This window comes from Delphinapterus leucas, chromosome 10 (genome assembly GCF_059928025.1).
Source record: "Delphinapterus leucas isolate spDelLeu-1000000601 "Yukka" chromosome 10, BTC_Dleu_Yukka2, whole genome shotgun sequence".
In the NCBI taxonomy this organism is placed as follows: Eukaryota; Metazoa; Chordata; class Mammalia; order Artiodactyla; family Monodontidae; genus Delphinapterus; species Delphinapterus leucas.
The window spans coordinates 39466193-39484641 of NC_143138.1; the positions used below are offsets into that span (position 1 = coordinate 39466193).

The following is an 18449-nucleotide window of genomic DNA, read 5'->3' on the forward strand; positions in this document are numbered from 1 at the left end:
TGGGGGGGGGGGCGCTGCTGAAGGCGGCTTTGATTCAATCATTGTTCCCCATTTCTTCTCAATCAATGTAAAAAAATTTTTTTTAATGCTATAAAGGCCAGGTTCTGATCTGTCATGAGAAAACTGCTTTCATTAACATAAGTTCCTGTTAAGGGCCCTTTAAAAGAATCAAACCCTCCCCCCTCCCCCTGCCCGCCAAGTGCCCCCACCAGAACAATCCCAACCCTGATCATCTCCCATGTCTACCTGGGTCAAACAAAGGGGGAATCCAAGCAGTGGTGCAGCTGGAGAATCTATGCAATGAAGACAAAACGTGTGTATAATTAGTGTGGTTTTACTTCCCTTAGCAGAGGGTATTTTTCTTTACTTTTATATTGTAAAATAAAATACAGTTATAGAAAACGACACCAAAAAAAGGTGTAGCTTAGTAAACTGGGATAAGGGAGACAGCGCAGGGCTTTTATTTTTTTATTTTATTTTATTTTTTTTTGCGCAGGGCTTTTAAATTGTTTTCATTTTTGGACTCAGCACTCCATTTTGCCAAACTTGAATCTAACACAACCTTGGAAAAGCTTTGAACCTCAGGGGTATTATTGCACTCATTTCAGGAAGGACAGTGACCTAAAGAATGATGTAGAGCACTCAGCTGTTAGTTTAGGGCCGCCACATTCCCAGCCACGTGCTTGCTGCTCAGAGAAAGGGTATTAAAGGACTCAGTGAGCAGTAGGAGCTGAAGCCCACAGCAGCGATGGACTTGGGTCCCCAGCATGTTCCCACTGCCCACCTCTCTTGTCGAAAACCGCACAGCATCGCCTAGGGCTGAGCGAGTTAATGGGCAGGTCTCTGTGCCCTTTTATCCTGGAGGAAAGGATGAGAAGGCATTACATCACGCCCCTCCCTTTACAGGGGAGGAAACTGAGGCCACAGGTCTGATCTGAGGTCAGTAGTAGCAGAGCCAGGACCGAGAGCTGGGTTGGAAGACTCCCTGTCCGGTGCTTCTCTGCCCCATGCCTGTGCTGCTTTTTCCGTGATACACCTTGTTGGGTCAATAGCTACTTGTCAGGAACTGGTAACCAGCACTTTCTAACCAGCCCGAGTACTCAGTAGGATGACTGACCACCCCACTTTGCCCGGGGTTGGGGGTGGGGATTCCAGTGCTAACCCTGGGACAGTCCCAGGCACACAGGGCCAGCTGATCACCCTGTGGGCTGTGTCCATGTCACTGGCGCCCAATCACCTTGACTAGTTGGTGGGCACTCAACCTGTGGGGGCGAATCAAAAGTTAGAGAGGAGGATGGGGTTTCTTATGCCAAATGAGTTGAGTTGGAGTACAATTATCCAAATTATTGAGATTTTTAAACAGTTACTGAAGGAAACATAAGGGTTTGTCCTGAATTATAATAGCTAACACTTTGAGCACGCTTTATAACTTTAATGCACTTTCACACTCCAGATCTTAATTATTTGGGCCCTTCAGGCAAGGATGTCTGATTAAAATCATTTTTATGAAGTAGGAGACTGAGCTGGCCCAGCCACCTAGGCGGGCACACCTAGCTGTGAGTGATGGAGCTCAGAAAGCACCACCCCCTTCTCTGACCCTTGGCTGAAGCTCTTCACCACTCCCTCTCTGGTCAGGAACCCTGGCTGGAGGCCAGATCTTGAGTTCTCTCTCTCTATTTAATTGTTAGGAAGCAGGAAGCCAGAAACTGGGGGTTTCTAAATTCAATTCCAAGGATCTTGGATTAACACCAAAATAATTCCCGTACTGTAGACTTGCTATTGGAAAAGAACCTTAGTGGGGCCAAAGAATGAGCTTGGTTTGATCAAGCGAAGCTGTTTGTTTACCTTTAGCCTCTGCTGAAAGCCGAGTTCCAGTATTAAGGCTCTCCCTCTCCAAATGCCATTCAAACAGCCCCCAGCCACGGACACCCCGCTTTCCACTCATGCTGGAGCAGGAGACTCTACACTTCTGAAATCAGAGCTGGAGGTGAAATGCTTAGCTGAGCTTTGTCTTTCAATGCCTTTCTTCTCTCTGGGGTTTTAACTGCTTTTTCTGGCCTCAGGGAATCCCTTGGAAGTTAATAAAACTTACTACATCAAAGGGCTCTACAACCATTACTCTATTAAAACCTCACAGCACTCCTGCAGCAGGTAAGCATTATTAACCCCATTTTACAGATGGGGAAACTGAGGTTAATTGGTTTGCCTCCAGCTACTGAGGAAATGAGTGTCCCAGCTGGCTTGAAAACTGGGTGGTTTGTTCAGATCACCCAGGGGTGGTTGTTTCTGCTGAAATCCGTTTTTCAAAGCACCTTGACTGGATTTCTTTTTCCTTCACGAAAACTGATTCCTCACTGGCTGCACTGAGGATGAGGAATTTCTCCAAAGCTGGCTAGTCCGAAAGCAACAGCTCCAGCCTTCCACCAGGAGAGGTGCCATAAAAATAGATGAAAGCTAAGAGTTCAGTGCAGTAATTTAGGAAACAATTTGGGCCTTTCAGAAATTAATGTTATTTAAAGATGCAGATTCATCCACCCCAGGGGCCTCCTGGGAGTGCTTCCCGAACCATCTGGTTCAATCAGCTCATTTTCTTTCCCCTAATCCTCCTGGCTCTCGTGTGTGTATGTACAGCGAAAGTTCCTGGGGAACTTGCAGCATGAATAAAAAGCAAAGACCTTTCTCTTTCACCAGCCACCTCTCCTCTTTTCCAAACAGCCTTAAATTCCTAATCCTGTTTATTCTTAGTGGGGGTATAAAATTCATGTTCCGACAGACAATGAGGAGATCTGTGGAGGCCTCCACCCCAGGGCTCATGTCCTCTCAGTTTGGGTCCAGCCAAGATGGTTGGGGTGTCTTTACCCCATTCTCTGAGAAGACCTACAAAACCTGGTAGTGTTTGGGAATAAATTTGCCCAGGCCTGCTGAAGGAAGAAGCCAAAAAAAATTTTCTTTGTGGGGAGCGGCATGTCTGGTTAAGCTATCCATGAATCACAGCGATGATTTCAAAGGCTCAGGTAAGTGTTTTCAAAAGGAGGGTTTCAGCACAGTCCCAACCGTATGAGTCCCCGCTTCTTGCTGTCCGAGTCCAATTATCCACAAAGGCAGGATGCTGTGTTTACATAAATAATTACCAGATTTCGGATAGCCAGACGTGTTGCAGCACACAGAAGGCAAGCCCATAAATTACATTTGGGGAATTAAGGGTCAGATTGATCTTATCTCTCTAAATCCGGCCAGATTCCGGCAAGCTAAAGGCACATCCGGTTGACTGAGCCTTGGGAGGCATGGGCCCCAGAAACTAGTGATCCTGAGGATGGCGCTACCCGTCCCCCTCAACACCTCCCTTTTCTGCTTCTCCCTGCTCCAGTTTGCTGGCTGGCTCTGAGAGCTAGGGGGTGGCAGAAAAAACTGTCCCAACTCGCTCTTTGCCCAACCTGCAAGGGAAGAAGGCAGGAGAGCGGTGTAGGCATCTCACTTCTATCCTCTTTTTCCTCCTGGACCACACAGGATCTCACTTCTGAAATAACAGCAACGATGTAGGAGTAGTGATAGGAAACATCAAAGCAATGAGAGTTATAGAACAGGGCTTCTGCTGGAGATTTCCCTCCTGCACAGGCCAAACCTCTGTGTTTTCATTCATTCAACAGAAATGCATTCAGCACCTACTGCATCCCCAGTGCCACACACAGTGCAGTGGTGGAGGGCTCATGCTCTGGAGCCACAACGCTTGATTGGAATCCTGGCTCTGCCGGCCACCGCGGGCAAGTGACCTAATCCTCCTGGCCTCAGCTTGTTTATCCAGAAAGTGACATAATGATAGCACCACTCCCTGCGAGTGAGGTGAGGATTAATTAAATCATTCATAAAGAGCTCTTTGAACAGGGCTGGCACATAGTATGTTGGTTATTGCTATTATTATGATGATTATTATTATGACTCTGCTAAGCACATGGGAGCCTCTGTTCTGAAAGTGGTTACAAGCTGGTTGAGACAGAATTCCCACATAAACACAAAGAGTATGACAAGGCAGTATGGTTGATTAGGTACCAAGTGAATGGAAAAGACAATTAAGTTCTATAGGGAGCAGGCAGAAGGGCGAGATTGCTGTGCTGGAAGAAGGCGTCACAGAAGAAGGAAGGCTTAGGCTGTGCTTGAAGGATGTGCAAGATTTGGCTGGGCCACAGAGGGAATAACGGATGTAGGGAGGGCTTGAGGCGGGGGCTGGGGGTAGAGCCCCAAGAATCCACAAGACTTAAGCTAGAAGTTAGAGTGTTATGCAAGTCTGATGCTTCTAAGAGTATAAGCCAAACCTCTTCAATTAAGATTTCCAAATCCAAATGTCAGCCTCTCTTATAGAGAAAGAAATATTGATTTGTGTTAACTTCATCTGACAAAATAATGTTACAAAGTGGGGCAACAGAGTGCATTGTGAAGAGACCAGAAGAGGCATGGATAAATAGAGCCTCAATTTATAATACGGGGGGTTAGGTATATTGATAGAGATGTCACTGAAACAAAGTAATATTGTTTGGTGAATTAGAAAGTATTCTACCCCAAAAGTGTTCTATTCATTCAATCATTCTTTAAATATCGAGTGCTTACTATGTGCCAAGCATTCAGGGAGACTCTGGTAGTGACAATAAATATGGTTTTTATCATTGACTAAGTGTGTATTCTTAATTCCTGGCCAGAAGGACAGCTCCTCTTTCCCACAGAGACACAGGGAGGAATGTGAGCACAAGAGGCTCGGACAGTCATCAGAGTAGAGGCGTTTCCGTGATCATTTTGATGAGAGTTGTAATGTACAAGTAGATAGGGAGTGAACTCTCGTGTTCTCCCAGATTTCCACTCCTACCTCTAGGTGCCTCATTTTGCACCTGATATAAAAGTGCAAAATATATTTCACAAGTAATAGGGGAATTTGATTTATTCACTGTTTTAATCTTTCATGCTACATGTCTTAAATGTCAATCCCTTTTTTGTAACTTTAAGGTTATAAACAGAATATAACATTTTTACTTCATTTAAAAAGTAAATATGTGTTCACTAGAAAAAACTAAAAGCATGCATAAAGGTAGCCAGATTATTACAAGATAACTGGTAAGTTAAAGCTGTAGCTACTTTGTTTTCAGATGTTCTGGCCCAGTGCTGTCCAGTAGAAGGATGGTGTGAGCCACATGTAATTTTAAATTTTCCAGTAGCCACATTTAAAAAGATAAAAAGAAACAAATGAAGTGAATTTTGGTAATTTATGTAATATATATAAAATAACAATATAAAAATTGGGTTCTTACATTCTTTTTTTCATACTAAGTCCCCGAAATCTGGCAAGTTTTCCATTTATAGCACATCTCTGTTTGAACCAGCACATTCCAAGTGCTCAATAACTACATGCCAGCAAGTGCAGTTCTGGAATAATCATTTACAAAGTGAAATGCTTTATAAAACACAGTTGAAATAAATCTTAGTGAAATTATAGGTAGCAAATGTGAAATGTGGAAATTAAAGGAATGCAATTAATGTCCAGAATTTTTTTTTTTTTTTTTGCGGTACGCGGGCCTCTCACTGTTGTGGCCTCTCCCGTTGCGGAGCACAGGCTCCGGACGCGCAGGCTCAGCGTCCATGGCTCACAGGCCCAGCTGCTCCGTGGCATGTGGGATCCTCCTGGACCGGGGCATGAACCCGTGTCCCCTGTATCGGCAGGCGGAATGTCCAGAATTTTTAATGTCCTTTTCCTAAGAGGGTAGAAAGCATTAATTACAGTTTGTTGTTGTTTATGTGAAAGAATTTTAAGTTATAAACTATTTTGGTTATTAAAATAAATAAATATGGTTTTTACTATTGATGTATTGACCTCATATTTTTCATTTTCTATAAGTTAGAAAACAATTTAAAATAAATAAATAAAAGCAGGTACATGTGAAGCAAGCATTTCAAAAAAGTCTCTGTATAGCGTGTTTCTAAAAAAAATTTTAATCTGCCTCTGTGCAATTTCATAAATTAATTTGGTCTTCATTTGAGTAAGAATTACAATAATTTATTATTAAACACTTAAAAAATTAACCCAGTCATTGACAATTGAATTTCTGAAAAATTTTTGCTTGGATATCATTACTTACAAAGATGAATTAATTCAAGAAGCATTCAGTGAATGAACCAACCATGTGCCCAACACTGTTCTACCTGCACCAAAAGATAAGAAAGGATTTGAAGGGAAAGAAGGACTTTCACTTCCAGCCAAGGAGCAACAGGGACTGGATATACTCTCTTCCATGAAACAACCAAAAAGACAGACAAACAGACAAAATATATGAAACAATGGTTCTCAAACCATTTCAGGCAATGAAGGACAGTTACTGAGAGAGGGAAACAAACAAGGTAAGTAAGCCCTACAATTGCTCAAGCTTTCTGCCTTATGAGGGTTTCCAGGCTGTAGCACAGGGAGGGAAAACCCAGGCAGAGCTCAGCCAATTCTCTGAGTTGAGAATTCTCTGCCTGAGGACAGAGCTAAAAGTTTGGGGAGACCAAGGTGGCAAGAATTTGCAGGACAGAGTACCAAGAGCAAGAGAGCTGCAGAGGTCTGGAGATCTGCAGAAGGCCTCCCTCAAGTATTCAGCATGATCGACCCATGAGTTTGAGGAAACTATCCAAGGCAGGGGAAAGAAGATCTGAAAAGATTAGAGAAGATGAGAGGTGTTCACTCAGAGCTGGGAACAGTGTCTAATCACCACCAGGCAGACTGGAAAACTTCATAAATCATGGGGCATTGGGTAGAATACTCAAAAGGGTATTGCCTCAGTAATGGGGAATAATTAGCCCTATATTAAACATGGCTCTGGTCCTACCTGACGATTCTCAAAAATAAGACCAAAAGGATCAAACTGTGTCCAAGTAATCTAGCTCCCATACAAATCCCAAGAATATTTGTAGAAATACCAAAATATCCAGCACCCAACAATGTAAAATTCACAATGTCTGGCATGTAAACAAAGATTATCAGACATGCAAAATGTGACCCATAATGAGGAGGAAAATAAATCAAAACTGACCCAGAACAACACAGACATTATAATTAGCAGCTATTATAACTGTACTGCATTTGTTCAAAAAGATGTATGTTATAAAAAAGATTTAAACCAAACTTTTCAAGGTGAAAATTATACAAGTGAGATGAAAACCACACTAGTTAAGATTAATAGCAGGTTAGACATTGCAGAAGAAAATTTTAGTGAACAGGAAGACATAACAATAAAAACTATTCAAAATTAAGCATACAGGGGAGAAAAAAGTTTAAAAACTGAAAAGAGCATCCATGCACGATTAGACAACTTCAAGCAGCCTAATGTATATAATTGGAGTCCCTGAAAGTGAGGCTGGAGGACAGAAAATTCACTTGAAGAAGTAATGACCAAAATTTTTCTAAATTTGATGAAAATTATAAACTCACAGATCCAAGAAGCTCAATGAGCCCCACGTACAATACAAAAAAACCTGAAAGAGAACTACACCAAGTCACATTTGATCCAAACTCTCAAAACCTGGGATAAAAAAGAGCATCATTGAAGCAGCCAGAGAAAAAAAAGACACATTATATGGAGAAAAACAATATAAGGATAGCTGCAGATTTCTCACTGGAAACAGTACAAGTGAGAAGACAGTGGAGCAAAATATTTTAAATCCTGAAAGAAAACAAAAAAAAAAACCCTCTCAATCTAAATCCTATACCCAGAAAAAAAAAATCTTCAAAAATGAAGGTATTGGAAATTCCCTGGTGGTCCAGTGGTTAGGACTCTGCACTGTCACTGCCAAAGATGTGGGTTCAATCCCTAGACCAGGAAATAAGATCCCACAAGACACGTGGTGCAGCCAAAAAAAAAAAAGGTACTATACAGATCTTTTCAGACATACAAAAACCGAAAGAATTCACCACCAGCAGAAGCGTACTCTAAGAAATGTTAAAGGAAATCCTTCAGGCAGAAGGAAAATGATACCAGACGGAAACATGGATCTACCCAAAGGAATGAAGAGCACTGGAAAAGTTAACCACATGGGTAAAATATGTGTTTTTTTTAACCTCGTATGTCTCTTTCAAAGATAACTGACTTTGGGACTTCCCTGGTGATCCAGTGGTTAAGACTCCACACACCCAATGCAGGGGGCCCAGTTTCGACCCCTGGTTGGGGAACTAGATCCCACATGCATACTTGCAACTAGGAGTCTGCACGCGGCAACTAAGAAGTCCGCGTGCTGCACTAAAAAAAAAAAGATCCCGCATGCTGCAGCGAAGCTCCCACATGCAGCAACTAAGACCTGGCACAGGCAAAATAAATAAATAAATAAATATTTTTTAAAAAGATAACTGCTTAAACAAAAATTATGATGTATTGTGTGGTTTATTTCACGTGTGTAAGTAAAAAGTGTGACAATAAAAGCTTAAAGGCCAAGAGGGGGGAAATGGACATATTCTATAGTAAGGTTCTTATACTATATGTGAAGTGGTATAATATCAATTAAAGGCAGGCTGTGTTAAGATATAAATACCATAAACCTCAAAGCAACCACTAAAATAACAAAACAAAGAATTATAGCTACTAAGCCAACAAAGGAAATAAAATGGAATCATAAAAAATACTCAATTAATCCAAAAGAACACATAAAAAGAGAAAAAAGGAAACAGAAAGAAATGGAACAAATGTAAAACAAATAGCAAAATGGTAGACAAACTTAACCATATCAATAATCACATTAAAAGTAAATGGCCTTGGCTTCCCTGGTGGTGCAGTGGTTGACAGTCCGCCTGCCGATGCATGGGACATGGGTTTGTGCCCCCGTCAGGGAAGATCCCACATGCCGCGGAGGGGCTGGGCCTATGAGCCATGGCCGCTGAGCCTGCGCGTCCAGAGCCTGTGCTCCGTAAACGGGAGAGGTCACAACAGTGAGAGGCCCGCGTACCACACAAAAAAAGTAAATGGTCTAACAAATGAACCTATCTATGAAACAGAATCAGGCACATAGAGAATAGACTGGTGGTTGCCAAGGGGGAGGGGAGTGGGAGAGGGTTGGATTGGGAGTTCAGGATTAGCAGATGCAAACTATTGTATATAGGATGGATAAACAACAAGGTCCTACTATATAGCACAGGGAACTATATTCAATGTCCTGTGAAGAACCATAATGGAAAAGAATATGAAAAAGAATATATATAGGTATAACTGAGTCACTTTGCTGTATAGCAGCAAATTAACACAACATTGTAATTCAACTATACTTCAATAAAAAATAAATTTAAGAAAAAGGAAATGGTCTATACTGTATGATTTCACTTATATGAGGTAAATAGAGTAGCCAAACACATCAAGCAGAAAGTAGAATGGTGGTTGCTGGGGGTTGGGGGAGGGAGAAATGAGGAGTTATTGTTTATGGGTATAGAGTTTCAGTTTTGCAAGATGAAAAAGTCCTAGAGATTGTTTGCACAACAATGTGAATATACTTAACACTACTAAACTGTATACTTAAAATGGTTAAGATGGTAATTTTTATGTTATGTATATTTTATCGTAATTAAAACCAAACCAAACCAAACAAAAAAATTCACATAATTCTTTGAGCTTACAAAAAAAAAATGGTCTAAATGCTCTAATTAGAAGGCAGAGATTGTTAGATTGGATAAAAAAGCAAGATCAAATTATATGGTGCTTATAAGAAATACACTTTATTTTTTCAGTTTTATATATATATATGCACTCTTTATTTTTTTATATTCTTTTCCATTGTAGTTTATCATAGGATATTGAATATAGTTCTCTGTGCTACACAGTAGGACCTTTTTGTTTATCCATTTTATATATAAAAGCTTACATCTGCTAACCCCAACCTCCCACTGCATCCCTCCCCCAACCCCCTCCCCCTTGGCAACCACCAGTCTGTTCTCTATGTCCGCGATTCTGTTTCTGTTTCATAGATAGGTTCATTTGTGTCATATTTTATATTCCCTGTATGTGGTATCATGGTATTTGTCTTTCTCTTTCTGACTTACTTCACTTAGTATGATAATCTCTAGTTGCATCCATGTTGCTGCAAATGGCATTATTTTGTTCGTTTTTATGGCTGAGTAGTATTCCATCATGTATATGTACCACATCTTCTTTACCCATTCATCTGTCGATGGACATTTAGGTTGTTTCCATGTCTTAGCTATTGTGAATAGTGCTACTATGAATATAGGGTTGCATGTATCTTTTTGAATTATAGTTTTGACTGGATATATGCCCAGGAGTAGGATTGCTGGGTTATATGCTAATTTTATTTTTAGTTTTCTGAGGAACCTCCATACTGTTTTCCACAGTGGCTGCACCAACTTACATTCCCATCAGCAGTGTAGGAGGGTTCCCTTTTCTCCATATCATAAGAAATACACTTTAAATATAAAAACACAGATATGTCAGAAAGTAAAATGGTGTAAAAAGATATCATGCTAACACTAATCAAAAGAAAAGATGGACCTGGGGATGTGATGTACATCACGGTGACCATACTTAATAATAATACTGTATTGTATATTTGAAAGTTGCTGAGAGAGTAGATCTTAAAAGTTCTCATCACAAGAAAGAAAATTTGTGATGAATGTTAACTAGATTTATTGTGGTGATCATTTTGCAATATATATGTATATCAAATCAAAATGTTGTACCCCTGAAACTAATATAATGTTATATGTCAAGTATATCTCAAGAAAGATGGCTATGTCTTGGAAAGATGTCTATGATATATTATTAGATTAAAAATAGTTGTGAAACAAACAAACAAAGAAACATGTAGTGGCTATATTAACGTCAGACAAAGTAAATTTTAGAGCAAAGAATGTTTCCAGGTATAAAGAAGATCATTTTATAATCATAAAGTGGGCAATTCATCAAGATGACTTAATTCTAAAAGTTTATGCACCTAATAACAGAGCTTCAAAATATGTGAAGCAAAAACTGATAGAACTGCAAGGAGAAATAGACAAATAACAATTATAATAGGAGATTTCAATGCTCTCTCTTATTAATTGATATACAAGTAGGGAGAAAATAATCAAGGGTATAGAAGACAAACACCATCAGTCAACTTGACCTAACTGACATTTATAGAACACTCTATCCAACAACAGCAGAATGTACATTATTTTCAAATGCACATGGAACATTTACCAAAATAGGCCATATTCTGGATTACAAAGTAAGTCTCAATAAACTTTAAAAATTCAAGTCATAAAAAATTTGTCCTCTCATCACAATGGAATTAAATTAGAAGTTAATAACAGAAAGATTCTTGGAAAAATCTCCAAATATTTGGGAACTTGATAACACACTTCTAAATAACCAAGGGCCAAGTAAAAAATATAAAAGGGATGTATTTAGAATGTATTTTGAATGGACTGAATATGAAAACCCAACATGTCAAAATTTGTGGGCTGCTACTAATTTGGTACTAAAAAGGTCTCAAATCAGTCATCTCAGCTTCCACTTTAAGGAACTAGAAAAAGAAGAGCAAATGAAACCCAAAATAAGCAGAAGAAAGGAAATAGTAAAGATCAGAGCAGAAATTAATGAAATAAAATACAGCAAAACAATGAAGAAAAATGAAGCCAGAAGGTAGTTCTTTGAGAAGATCAATAATACTGATAAATATTAACCATGTTAGATCAGGAAAAAAGAGAGGAGACACAAATTACCAATATTAGTAATGAGAGAGGTGACCTCACTACAGATTTTACAGGTAAAAAAAGATAATAAGGGAATATTATGAACATTTTGCCTATGTCAACAATGAACAATAAATTAGACAACTTATATGCGACAGACAAATTCCTAAGACAAACTATCAAAACTCACTTAAAGAGAATAGGTAACCTGAATAGCACAGTATCTTTTTTTTATTATTAATTAATTAATTAATTTTTATTTTTGGCTGTGTTGGGTTTTCGTTGCTGCATGTGGGCTTTCTCTAGTTGTGGTGGCAGGGGCTACTCTTTGTTGTGGTGCGTGGGCTTCTCATTGTAGTGGCTTCTCTTGTTGTGGAGCATGGGCTCTAGGCACGTGGGCTTCAGTAGTTATGGCTCACAGGCTCAGTAGTTGTGGCTCGCGGGCTCTAGAGCGCAGGCTCAGTAGTTGTGGCACACGGGCTTAGTTGCTCTGCGGCATGTGGGATCTTCCCGGACCAGGACTTGAACCTGTGTCCCCTGCATTGGCAGGTGGATTTTTAACCATTGCGCCACCAGGGAAGTCCCCAGTATCTGTTAAAGAAATTGAATTTGCAACTTAAAACCTTCCCCCAAAGAAAACTCCAGGCCTAGATGGCTTCACTGGTAAATTCTGCAAATATTTAAAGAAGAAAAAATACCAATTATATACAAACTCAGAAAACTGAAGAGGAGAAAAACTTCCCAAGTCATTCTGAAGCTGGTATTACCCTGATACTAAAACCATACAAACGAATTTATAAGAAAATAAAACTACAGACCAATATTCCTTGTGAACGTAGATGCAAAATTTCCAAACAAGATTTTAGCAAATAAGATCAATATATAAAGAGACAAAATACATCATGACCAAGTGAGATTTATTCTAGGAAGGCAAGGTTGACTTAACATTTGAAAATCAATATAATTCATGTTATTAACAAAGAAAGAAAGAAAAAACATACGATTATCTTAATAGATACAGAAAATAATTTTGACAAAAATACAGCATCCATTCCACATTAAAAACTAAGCAAACTAGGAAATTCCTCAACCTCATAAAAAGCATCTGTGAAAAACCTACAGCTAACATCATACTTAATGGTGAAACTTAATGCTTTCCCTCCAAGATGAGGAGCAAGACAGGGATACCTCCTCTCACCAATTCTATTCAACATTGTACTAAAGGTTTTAGCCAGTACAATAAGACAAGAAAAAAACAGGCATCCATATTGGAAAGGAAGAAGTAAAACTCTTTATTCAATACAACATGACAGCAAAAGCATGATCCATAAAGAAATATTGATCAACCAGACTTAATGAAAATGAAAATTTCTTCTATATGAAAGACACTGTTAGGAGAATGAAAGTCACAGAGTGGGAGAAAAATATTTGCAAAGCATATTACTGATAAAGGAGTTGTATGCGGAATATGTAAAGAACTCTTACAACTCAACAATAAGAAAACAACCCAATTTTTACAGTAAGCAAGAGATGTGAACTGACACTTCACCAGAGGAGGAATCTGAATGACAAATAAGCACAAAAAAAGATGCTCAGCATTGTTAGTCATCAAGAAGATGAAAATTAAAACCACAGTGAGAAACCACTACACCCTTACCAGAATGGCTTAACAGAAAAAAAAAAAAAGAAAGAAAGAAAAGAAAAGATTGACAATACCAAGTATTAGTAAGGATGTGGAACAACTGAAACTTTTGTATACTGCTGGTAGAAATGTAAAATGAGACAACCACTTGGGAGAAATGTTTGGCAGTTTCTTATAAAATTGAACAAACTTACCATATTATCTAGCAATTCCACTCCTAGGTATTTACCCAAGAAAAATTAAAACATGTGTCCACAAAAAGACCCTAGAATATTTATAGGAGCTTTGTTCACAAAGTCAAGAGCTAGAAATAAGCCAAATATCCACCATCAGATACATGGATAAAAAACTGTAGTATATTCATAGAATGGACTAACACTCTACAATAAAAAGGAAAAAACTGATAAATGCCACAAAAATGGATGAATCACACAGACATTATGCTGAGTCATAGATGTTAGACACAAAAGACTACTGTTATGGACTGAATTGTGTCCCCAGATTCATATGTTGAAGCCCTAACCAATATGACTTTATTTGGAGACAGGGCCTTTAAAGAGGTAATTAAGGTTAAATGAGCTCATAAGGGTGGTGGGGCCCTAATCCAACAGGACTGGTGTCCTTATAAAAAGAGGAAGGGACACCAGGGATGTGCCCACACAGAGAAAGGCCATACAGGGACACAGAGAGAAGGAGGTCATCTGTCAAAGAGAGAGAGGGTTTAGGAGAAACCAAACCTGTTGACACTTTGATCTTGGTCTTCCAGCCTCTAGAACTGTGAGACAATAAATTTCTGTTGTTTTATCCTCCCAGTCTGCAGTATTTTACTAGCTGACTAATATAACTGTATACTGTATAACTCCATTTATATGAAGTTTCAGAACCAGTAAAACTAATCTATAGTGACAGAAAGCAGATCCATGGTTGCCTGGGGACTGGGATAAGGAGATGGGTATTGACTGCAGATGGGCACAAGGAAACCTCTGGGTATGAGGGAGGTATTCTATTTAACTGTGGCGGTGGTGGTGGTTCCCTGGTATATATATTTGTCAAAACTCATCAAAATGTATGCTTAAAATTGCTGAATTTTATTCACGGAAATGATACCTCAATAAAGTTGATTTTAAAAAGAAACAAAATATTATGTCAAAAGTATAGACAAGAATTCTGGATTGCAGTGTAAGAGAGTCATGAAGTCTACCAATGCTTCATGTCTTTCATTTTGTAAGTTTGGATTTTTAGAGAGGTGTGTCCCCAGCAAAGGAAGCTGTGGGTAGTTTCAGCCCTATATGCAAAGAGGGATGCAGATGGAGCTTTCCATGTTAAAGGCCCGTAGAGTTATAACCATGTATTTCCTTTAATTTGCTCATGAAAAATAGCCGACATTAAACATCAACCAACCAACTATTACACTCAAAGGTATTTTTGTACTTAAAAAAACTCTTAATATAAAAATTTGTATTTTTTTTTAACTGAGTCCCCATTTCTATAATCAACTGATGGTGAAGTTTTATTTAGCCTGGGGGCCTAGCCCTTCCTGGTGTCTAGTTCTCCAACTTGGACTGTGCAAGGCATCAAATCCCTCCTGAGGGCTTGCCTCACAGAGATTGAAGATCCTCACTATGGGCGTTAGAGGCTGCCTGCCCTAATTAGAGGGACAACTATTAACCTTTCTAACACAGCAACTCTTGCTTCTTTTCTCACCGTAGAGTAGAAAAGAGAGAAGACTTGGATTAGGTGATTTAAAAAGTGTTTGCTAGCTATATTATCCTCTGAGCCTATATTAGGTCTATGCTTCTCTCACTCATTCAACTATAATGAGTTCTCTCTCCGTGCTTAATTCTATAGGAAGGGCTCAGGACACAGCAGTGAAGGAGGCAGACATGGCTTGTGCCTTCATGCTGCTTGTATTCCAGTGGGAGTTGGGAGCTGCAGGCATCCCAAGTCGAACCAGCTTAAATGATAAGTAATGTATTGGCTTGATGCTTAGGAATCTTAGGCAGGGTTTTCAGGGGTTCCCCGAGACTGTGCAGTGAAGCTGGTATTAAGATGGCCGTCAGGGACAGTTCCCGGCCTCCCACCCTGGGAAGACAAAGTCAAAATCCAGGAGAGAGACTCTCCCTTCCCTAAGGGTGTGTGATGAAACAGGCTGATGAAGAACATTGCCGGAAGCCTCTAGCTGACCTCTCCTTGTGCCTTATTTGCCGGACTTGTGTCACGTGCTCTCTCTGAACCAATCACTATAACGGAGATGGGCTTTTTTTCCCACCCCCCCCCAATCAGGGTTCTCCATGGAACTGGGTGTGGTAGGAATGAGCTGGGCGTGTCTCAGGAACCAGAAATAAGAGGCTCTGCATTATTCTAGTTAGGTTCTATTAATCCGAATATTCACGTAGTAAATTTCAACATTGCTTCAAGGCAGCTGGTAACCCTTTGGCAACTTCTGGAAGCACTGACTTAAGATACTGGTTTCAACTATAAAGCAATTAAAGGGAGTCACCTTATAGAAAACATATAAGAAATATTCAGAGGTTTCATTGCATGACTGTTGAGGGGCAGGCGGGAAAGACTGCTTGGGGGAGGCAATTCTAGAGCTGGCTCCAGAAGCACGCAGCTTGGTTTTAAGTTCCTGTCTCCGAGACTTACTAGCTGGGTAAGTCCCTTAAGCTCTTGGAACCTGTTTCCTTTCCTGTAGAATGGGCGCTATAATACCTTCTTTATAGCCAGTCTAATTGACCACATTAGGAGGTACACCTGGGTTGTTTCTGACCCACTCCTTCATCTTCTCAGAATCTGACTTTAGGTCACAGCTGATCAAAAATGGGAGTACCACTTACAGGTGTTTGTCAAGGTTCTGTCCTCCATCTGCATTGCTTGCCTTGTTTGCTCCAACACCTCCACTTTTCAGGAGGTGATAAGAAAGACTGGTCAAGAACTCTGAGGTCAGATTCCCTGGATTCAATCCCTGTCTTACTACATATTCACTGTGTGACCGTGGACAGGATACTTAAGTTCTCCTCATCTGTAAAGTGGGTGTAAAAGTACCATCTTTGTCGTGGGGTGGTTATGAGAATGATAGTCGCATATCTGTGTGAAGGGCTCCCTGAGGGTCTGGCACATCGTAAGCACTTGATATGTGTTGTCTGGTATTATTACTATTTCATCTATCAACCATGACTCCTAACACCATTCTTGTTATCAGTCTCAATCTCTCTCCTTAAAAATTCCAGCTGCTTCTTTCCACCTGCCTGCTGAATATTTTCTCACAAAGATCCAACCAAAACTTCATTCTCAACCTGTCCTAAAAGAAATCTAAAATATACCCATCCACTCTCTCCCTCCCCCAAGTTTCCTCCTCCGCCTCTCTGCAGCCATTCTTTCCATTAATATCAGCACCTATGGGAAACAGCTGTTTCCTGTTTCAAGAATTCCAGATTATCAGAAAGCCTTGCTTCTCTTCCACTTCCCACAAATTCTCATAGTTGGGGAGCACTTCCACCCAGCTTAAGAGAAATGAGGCCAGAGCTGTGAAGTGACTTGCCCAGGGTCACCAGCACATGGGCAGCATAAGGAATTCAGGCCTCCTGTTTTTGAGGGGATTCCCCTTCCACCGCCCCATGGCTCACTGTTCTCTGTGCCGCGGAATCACTTTGCCCCAGTTGTCCTAAGGGCCCCTGGCAGGCTCACAGCCCCGGGCTTGGTGAGGCAAGGCTCTATGTAGTTCTTGAAACAATTAATCAGATTTCAAAAGCCAAGTCTCCTGTTATCCTGAGTTGTGCACTGGGGAAGCGGGGTGGGCAGAGGTGAGGAGATTAGCTCCTTTGAGACTTTCCAAGCATCGTGAGCAAAGTAAAACCCAAACTGAAGGATGTGAGTCATTCTGAGTGTGCATCTGTTAGCCACAAATGGGTACAAGAGATACAGGTTCTGCAGGGGTTAGGAGTGGTTTAGCCAGTGTTTTTCAATCTGAGAAATTCCATAGCATAGAATTTGAGGGTGCCCGAGGGAGCCCTCCATGGCTCTTCTTGCATTCCCACCTTTCTGAGCCCTGACAGGTCTCAGGTACTCACTCTGTAGCTAATGGGCACTGAACATGGGCCGCATGCAGGCTCCATGCAGGCTTCAGACACCAAAACAGCCGTCCAGCTCATCATGTTCCTACTTCCTCAGACTATTGAAGTCAGAAAATTCTTGCCATTCCTGAGCTTGTAACAGAGACTCAGACCCAGTGACCTCTTTTTGTTCCCGCAGGGGGCTGCAGCCCCTCTGCAAGTTTAAACCGTTCAAATGAGCTCCGGCTTCATCTCATAGACACTGTTGGAGGAACGGGGAGGGGGGAGGCAGCGCTGGGAAGAGTCCCCAAGGTGCAAAGAGAATGCCCACGGTTTCCCCATTCTCCCCCCACGCCATGGGAAGAAAAAAAGCCCCAAAGTACAACTGGAGTTTAAAACTTTTCTCTGTTCATAGAGACAGAAACTAGAATAGAGGTTACCATGAGCTGAGGAAGGGGGTGTTGGAGGAGAGGAGGAGGAGTTATTGTTTAATGGGTATAGAGTTTTTGTTGGGGATGATGAAAGGTTTGGGGTATAGATAATGGTGAAGGTTACACAACATTGTGGATTTAATTTATTTGACGCCACTGAATTGTACCCTTAACAAATGGTTAAAATGATAAATATTATGCTATGTATTCTACCACAATAAAAAAAAAAAGACAATAACTTTAAAAAAAAACCCCTGTTCTCTGCATTTCTTTTGAAACTGACTTCAAATAGACTGGCCCTCAAATCTGCAGCTGAATTCTTTGTCGGGAGATCATTATACTTTGCTTTAGGCTGGTGGTTCTAAAGAATTATGGATGACGGGAATGATTGAAACTGATTTATTTCTCAAGTGTTTGAGATTCCTTCATCCTGGTCCAATAATGTCTGTTCAGGAAAAGCTTGTCTTTACCAAAGTCAGAAAAATAAAAGAAAATGCACAGGCCACCATCTAAAGTGGGCCTGGTTTAAGAAAATCTCTTATGTGAAATCTCAGATTTGGAGAACAAATTGGTAGCTGATGATTTGCCTTACAAAAGACTGATTCACTTGACAAAAGAGTTTTACTCAAAGGTTCCTT

The 18449-nt window shown here is 40.4% G+C and overlaps 1 pseudogene across 1 annotated transcript in view; it reads left to right on the forward strand.

Moving 5' to 3' along the window:
• LOC149748216 (uncharacterized) overlaps positions 1-18449 on the forward strand; it is a 41828-nt pseudogene that overhangs the window by 18428 nt on the left and 4951 nt on the right. The window contains exon 2 of the transcript XR_016394461.1: positions 3648-3840. The product of XR_016394461.1 is annotated as an uncharacterized LOC149748216 (transcript). The remainder of the gene's footprint in view (positions 1-3647; positions 3841-18449) is intronic.